The sequence below is a fragment of the Chrysochloris asiatica genome, unplaced genomic scaffold (genome assembly GCF_000296735.1).
Source record: "Chrysochloris asiatica unplaced genomic scaffold, ChrAsi1.0 scaffold00228, whole genome shotgun sequence".
Classification (NCBI taxonomy): Eukaryota; Metazoa; Chordata; class Mammalia; order Afrosoricida; family Chrysochloridae; genus Chrysochloris; species Chrysochloris asiatica.
The window spans coordinates 245151-251853 of NW_006408746.1; the positions used below are offsets into that span (position 1 = coordinate 245151).

The 6703-nt window shown below is 38.8% G+C and overlaps 1 pseudogene; it reads left to right on the forward strand.

The window, feature by feature from the left end:
• Positions 1-1833: 1833 nt before the first annotated feature.
• On the forward strand, positions 1834-5669 carry LOC102810546 (annotated as a pseudogene).
• The last annotated feature ends 1034 nt before the right edge of the window (positions 5670-6703 follow it).

Consider the following 6703-nt stretch of genomic DNA (forward strand, 5'->3'; position numbering starts at 1 on the left):
ATTTAAACAAACACAGGGTAGGTAATAATTTCCATGTGTGGATGGTTCTAGTGTTAACAGAGCATTCTAAAGCAATCTCATTTACTTTTATGGTTAAGTATTCAAGATGCATCTTTTTTTTATATATCTGAATGTTTTCATGGCTGAAGGAATGCTAGTATAGCCTGGAAAACAATTTACAATGATGTGTAAAGTAGTTACATTTGCCAACAAGTCTGGGTGCTCAATTATTCCACCTATATTAATAGCTCTTAGTGGCATTTGATGTATAATAGTTCCAATCCAATCATCCATTTTAGCTGGAGGAGATCAAGTACTATCTAAATGAAAAATAGGCCAAGTTTGAAGTTGATTACAAACACAGGCCCTTGTCCTGGACATTTTAAGCATCAGCTTGCTGCCACTGAGAAAGGGTGCTGTTGGCAGACTGGCCTGCCATCACTCTAATGCCAGCTCATTTTGTTTCAGATCTCCAGTTAAGTTTCTGTTTTCAGGAAACCAAAGCAATTGATTCCTTTCCACTTCTGTTGAGATAAGTGGAACAATATATAACTTGGTTTAGGTGGGAAAAAAAAATCTAGATAGTTAGAAAAGTTTAAAGGAAAAGAATAAAGGCACAAATAGCAATTTACTTTAAACAGATTCCAAAGATATGAATATAGAAGAAGAAGAATGTAATGTTGAAATACTTGTTTCAATACCATCTCTGCAGGGGTTTCATTACAGGTGTATATCTGTCTACCAGCAGACTTTGAAGTGGGCTTCCAGTTTCCATTCTTGCCCCCTACAGTTTAGTCACACAATATCCACAGTGACTATTATACTTTTTAAATGTTGTCAGATTCTATAACTCCTCTGCTCAAAATTTCCTAATGATTTCTGACCACACTCAGAATAAATCCAAAGTCTTCCAAGGCCCACAAACCTCTCCTGAACCCATCTACTTGTAACCTCTCCAGTCTTATGTCCCATCATGCCTTTGTTCTTATTCTAGACACAATTACCTTCTGATAACAAGCTAACCCAACTTCCAACTTGGACTTTGCATATGCTATTCTCCTACCTACAAGATTTCCTACCAGGTGTCTATGTCTGTACACATTCAGGTCTCTACTTAAGTGTCACAAACTCAGAGAGGTCTTCCCTGATTACCACAAAGAACTGTATATCCCTTTGCCCTACTTTATTGTTCTTTCTAGCTTTTATTTCAATCTCACATTATATTATTTGCCTAACTGTTTATCAGGTTATGTATCTTATCCAGGTTATGTATCACATAATACATACAAAATGTTGTGGGAAGGAGGGAGGGAAGGTGACAGCCTCCCTTGTGTTATTATTCAAATGTTTGTGTCTTTGCTCCTCAATTGAGTGGACATGTGTGACTGGACAGTAATTGTTTATCTGCCTTGATCCATCTGCTAGTGACTGTTGATTTTGGACTTCGAAACTAAAAGGGCTAGGATTTAAATTTCATATCCATCACTGTATAGATTTTTGTCGATTTTCTTTCTTTTTTTAGACAATTTTGTAAACATATCCTCTGTTGCATTTTACAATTAGTAAATCTTTAAATCTTAGATCACCCATAAGTATTATACTAAGGATACCTCTGGGGGGAAAAAAAAATTGAGTTATTTAAAGTAGCTAATCTCAGTTTTTATAAACTGGCAAAATGCATAAATAATAGTTCTTTCCCCTTAAACCATCTACTCCATTCTCCCAGTAAAAGGAAGATTGTATTATGTCCAAAAACAGCCTGGGATAAGTCAGAGTGAATGGCTGAGTCTGTATAAAGCAATAGGGAGGCTTTCATCCTCTGCTGTGGCCACCATGGCCACCAAACACTGCTGCTCATCCAAGATGACTACTTCTCCAAGCAAATACTTCAGCATTGTAAGCCAGCTGTCCTTCAGGGTGTACCAGGAGCAGTAGCTTCAGGGCAAGGTGGTAGCTTTTGACTACAAGTCCAAAATGTTAGCTTTAAAATGTCCTTCTTCAAGTGGAAAGCCCAACCATGCAGACATCTTGCTCATAAACTTACAGTATGTTTCAGAAGTGGAAACACTTAATGACCAAGCAGAAACCCCTCCTCCTCTAGCTTCACTCAGGGCTTGCTTGCCAGCAAAGTACCAATAGAGAAGGAAGAGAAGCTGAACCAAGCCAATGCAATCAGTGTTGGTGTCTCCCTAGAGAGCCAGCAGTTTTTCCAGGCCATTCACACGATTATTAAAATTTTAATGGCAAGAAAAAACCATTGTAGTCATGTAAGAAATGATTACTACACCCCCATATAAAGCTGTTGTTGGTGTTATTAGGTGCCATAGAATTGGTACTGACTCATAGCGACCCTATGTACAACAGAACGAAACACTGTCCTGTTCTGGGCCAGCTTCACAATTCTTGCCACCCTTGAGCCCATTGATGCTTCCACTTTGCCAATCCATCTACTGGGGATCTTCCTTTTTTTCTCTGACCCTACACCTTACCAAACATGATATACTTCTCCAGAGACTGGTCTCTCCCGATAATACGTCCAAAGTATGAGAGACAAAGTTTGGCCATCCTGGTCTCTAAGGAGTACTCTGGTTGTACTTCTTCCAACACAAATTTGTTGGTTCTTTTGGCAGCCCATGGCACTTTCAATATTCTCCTCCAACACCATAACTCAAAAGCATCAATTCTTCCACAATGTTCCTTATTCACTGTCCAACTTTCACATGCATATGAAATTACTGAAAGTACCATGGCTTGGGTCAGGTGCACCTTACTCCTCAACACTTCAAAAAGGTCTTATGCAGCACATTTGCCTAATGAAATAAATCATTTGATTTCTTATCTGCTGCTTCCATGAGTGTTGACAGTTGATCCAAGAATGATGAAGTCCTTGACAACTTCAATCTTTTCTCCATTGATTAGAATGTTGTTTACTGGTCCAGTGGTGAGGATTTTTATTTTCTTTACCTTGAGATGTAATCTATACTGAAGGCTGTGTTCTTAGATCTTCATTAGTAACTGTCTTAAGTCCTCTTCACTTTCAGCTAGCAAGGTTGTATCATCTGCAAATCTCAGGTTGTTAATGAGTCTTCCTCCAATCCTGATGCCACGTTTTTCTTCATAGAGCCCAGCTTCTCGTATTAGTTGCTCAGCATATAGGTTGAATAAGTATGGTGAAAGAATACAACCCTGTCACACACCTTTCTTAATTATAAAACATTCAGTGTTCCCATGTTGTGTTTGAATGACTGCCTCTTGGTCCATGCACAGATTCCTCATGAGCACAATTAAGTGTTCCGGACTACTCATACTTCACAATGTTGTCCATAGCTTGTCATGATCCACACAATCAAAAGCCTTTGTGTAGTCAATAAAGCACAGGCAATCATCTTTCTGATAGTCTCTGCTTTCAGCCAAGATCCATCGGACATCAGCAATGATATCTCTCTTTCCACAGCCTCTTCTGAATCCTGCTTGAAACTCTGGAAGTTCTCTGTCAGTATATGTTTGCAGCCATTTCTGTATTACCTTTAGTAAAATTTTACCTGCATGGGATATCAAAGATATTATCTGATAATGTCTGCATTCCACTGGGTACCTCTCTTTGGAATGGCACAATATGGATCTCTTCCAATTAGTTGGCCAGATAGTTGTCTTCCAGATTTTTTGGCAGAGATGAGTGAGTGCCTCCAATGCTGCCTCACTTTCTTGAAAGGTTTTAGTTTTTATTCCATCAATTCCTTGTGTCTTGTTCTTTGCCAATTCCTTCAATGCACCTTGGACTTCCTCCCTAAGTATCACTGGCTCTTGATCATATGCTACCTCTTGAAATAGTTGGCCATCAACCATTTCCTTTTGGTACAGTGACTCTGTGTATTCCTTCCATCTTCTTCTGATGCTTTCTGCATCATCCAATAATTTTCCCAGAGGATCCTTAAATAACAAAAGTCAAGGCTTGAATTTTTTCTTTATCCCCCAGCTTAAGAAATGCTGAGCGTGTTCTTCTTGTTGGTTTTCTGACCCCAGATCTTTGCAAATTTTGTTGTAATATATGACTTTATCTTCTAGAGCTGAACTTTAAAATTTTCTGTTCAGCTCTTGTACCTCCTCATTTCTTTCACTTGCTTTAGCATCTTTATGCTGGAGAGCAAGTTTCAGTGTCTCTTCTGACATCCATTTTGACTTTTTCCTTCTTTCTTCTCTTCTTAATGACTTTTTTACTTTTGTTCTGCAAGATGTTCTTGATATCATCCCACAACTCTTCTGGTCTTCTGTCTTTAGTGTTTAATGTATCAAATCTGTTCTTCAGATGATCTCTAAATTCAGGTGGGATATATTCAAGATTATATTTTGGTTCCTGTGGATTTGTTTTCATTTTCTTCAGCTTCAATTTGAATTTGCACATGAGAAGTTGAGGGTCTGTTCCACAATCTGCCCCTGGCCTTGTTTTGACTGATGATATGGAGCTTTTCCATCGTCTCTTTCTGCCAATGTAGTCAATTTGATTTCTATGTATTCCATCTGGTGAGGTCCATGTGTACAGTCTTCTCTTATGTTATTCAAAGAATGTATTTGAAATGAACAAATCATTGATTTTGCAGAATTCTATCATGTGATCTCCAGCATCATTTCTATCACCAAGGCCATATTTCCAACTACTGATCCTTCCTCTTTGCTCCCAGCCTTTGCAATCCAATCGCCAGTAATGATCAATATATTTTGATTGCATGTTTGTTCAATTTCAGATTGTACAAGTTGGTAGAATTCTTCTATTTCATCCTTACTGGCTTAAGTGGTTGGTGTGTACACTTGAATAATATTGGTATTAACTGTTCTTCTCTGTAGTTGCATGGATATTATCCTATCACAGACAGCATTGTACCTCATGGCTGATCTGAATATGTTGTTTTTGACAATGAATGCAACATCATTCCTTTTCAGTTTGTCATTCCCAGCATAGTTAACCATGTGGTTTAGATTCAAAATGGCCAATACCAGTCCATTTCAGCTCATTAATGCCTAAGATATTTCATTTTTGCCAACTTCCAATTTTCCCAGATTCATACTTTGTACATTGCATGTTCCGATTATTAATGGATGTTTACAGCTGTTTCTCTTCATTTTGAGTTGTGCCCCAACAGCAAATTAAGGTCCAGTGGGCTTTACTGCCACAGGTTTTACTCCATTTGTGTCATTACGGTCAACTCTACTTTGACGAGGCAGCTCTTCCCCAGTCACATTTTGAGTAACTTCCAACCTGAGGGACTCATTTTCCCACACTATATCTGACAGCATCTCTCTGCTATTCATAAAGTTTTCAGTGACTAAATAATTGGAAGTAGTTTGTCACTCCTTCTTCCTAGTCTGTCTTCATCTGGAAGGTCATCTGAAACCTGCCCACAAGAGTGAACACTGCTGGCATTTAAAATACCAGTGGCATAGCTTCCAGAATTGTAGCAACTCACAATCCACCACAGTACAACAAACTGACATGGAAGAAATTGTTATTATACCCCCATATCAAGTGGAAAACTATAAAAGGCAAAGATGGGAGTGCACTGAGCCATGTATGCAAAATAGTTGAAAAACACTTTAGAGCCGTAGAAAGCTAAAAGATACTGAAGCATTTACAAGCCCAGCAACCTCAGAAAGAGGCTACCCTGTCATCCTGAGTCCACACACTAGAGGAGGCAATGGTGGTGGCTTCAGTGGAGGCAGGTCGTGGGAGGGAAGGGATCCTAGATTTCCTGTTGGCTCTTATTAACAAAGGGTCAGCAAGTCCATATCTTAGACTTTAACAAACAAAATACCAACAAAGAACAAGAGAATAATTTAAAAGTTGAATCATTACTTGACTAACAGACTTTGGTCCACCTGTCCTTTTCACAGCCCTCTCTGGAACATCCACCTTGTTAATTTTATTTTTGAAAATGACTGTCCTTTCTTGCTCTGCCCTTTCAACTCTGACTTTCCTTCCCTCATCTGTTTCCTGTTCTGGTTTTATAAGTGACAATACTTACCTTCTAGGGAGATCTGGTAGCACAGTGGCTAAGAATTGGGCTGTAAACCTTAAGGTCAGCAGTTAGAAACTACCAGTGGTTCCACAGGAGAAAGATGAGGTTTTCTGCTCCTTTAAAGATCTACACCCTAGGAAACTCTATATAGGGTCTCTATGAGTAGGAACCAACTCCACAGTACACTACCCCCACCACAATTGCCTTCTGAGTGATTGAATGAACTTTTTACACCTTCTTTTTTAAAATCAAAGTAACAAGTTGATTGAGACACTTGAGTTGAGACCAGAGCAGCAAACAGAGGTCTCACTTTAAATTTTTTGCCCCACCCCCACCCCTCTTTTTTTTTGTTTGTTTGCACAGGGCAAGGCTTGAATTAGTTTTATTTTCTTAATGTTAACTATATATATGAATATATATTTTTAAATGTTCTCTAAATATTTTCTGCTTCTTGCAGGTCTCTGTTTACTAGATAATGACTGCTCCTCCCACCTCATCACTCCAAAAATAAAACTGTATGACTGTCCCCACCTCCTATAGCCAGGCACCTAACTTGACTTAATTCACAGCAAGAATCTCCTGCAGCAACTTTGAAGAGCCAGTATCTGCAGGTGGAATTTGGGATTTGAGGGTTCCTGATGGCTTTTGTAGTCTTTAATTGTGTGTGTACCAGTCTCATATTTGGCCAGAAC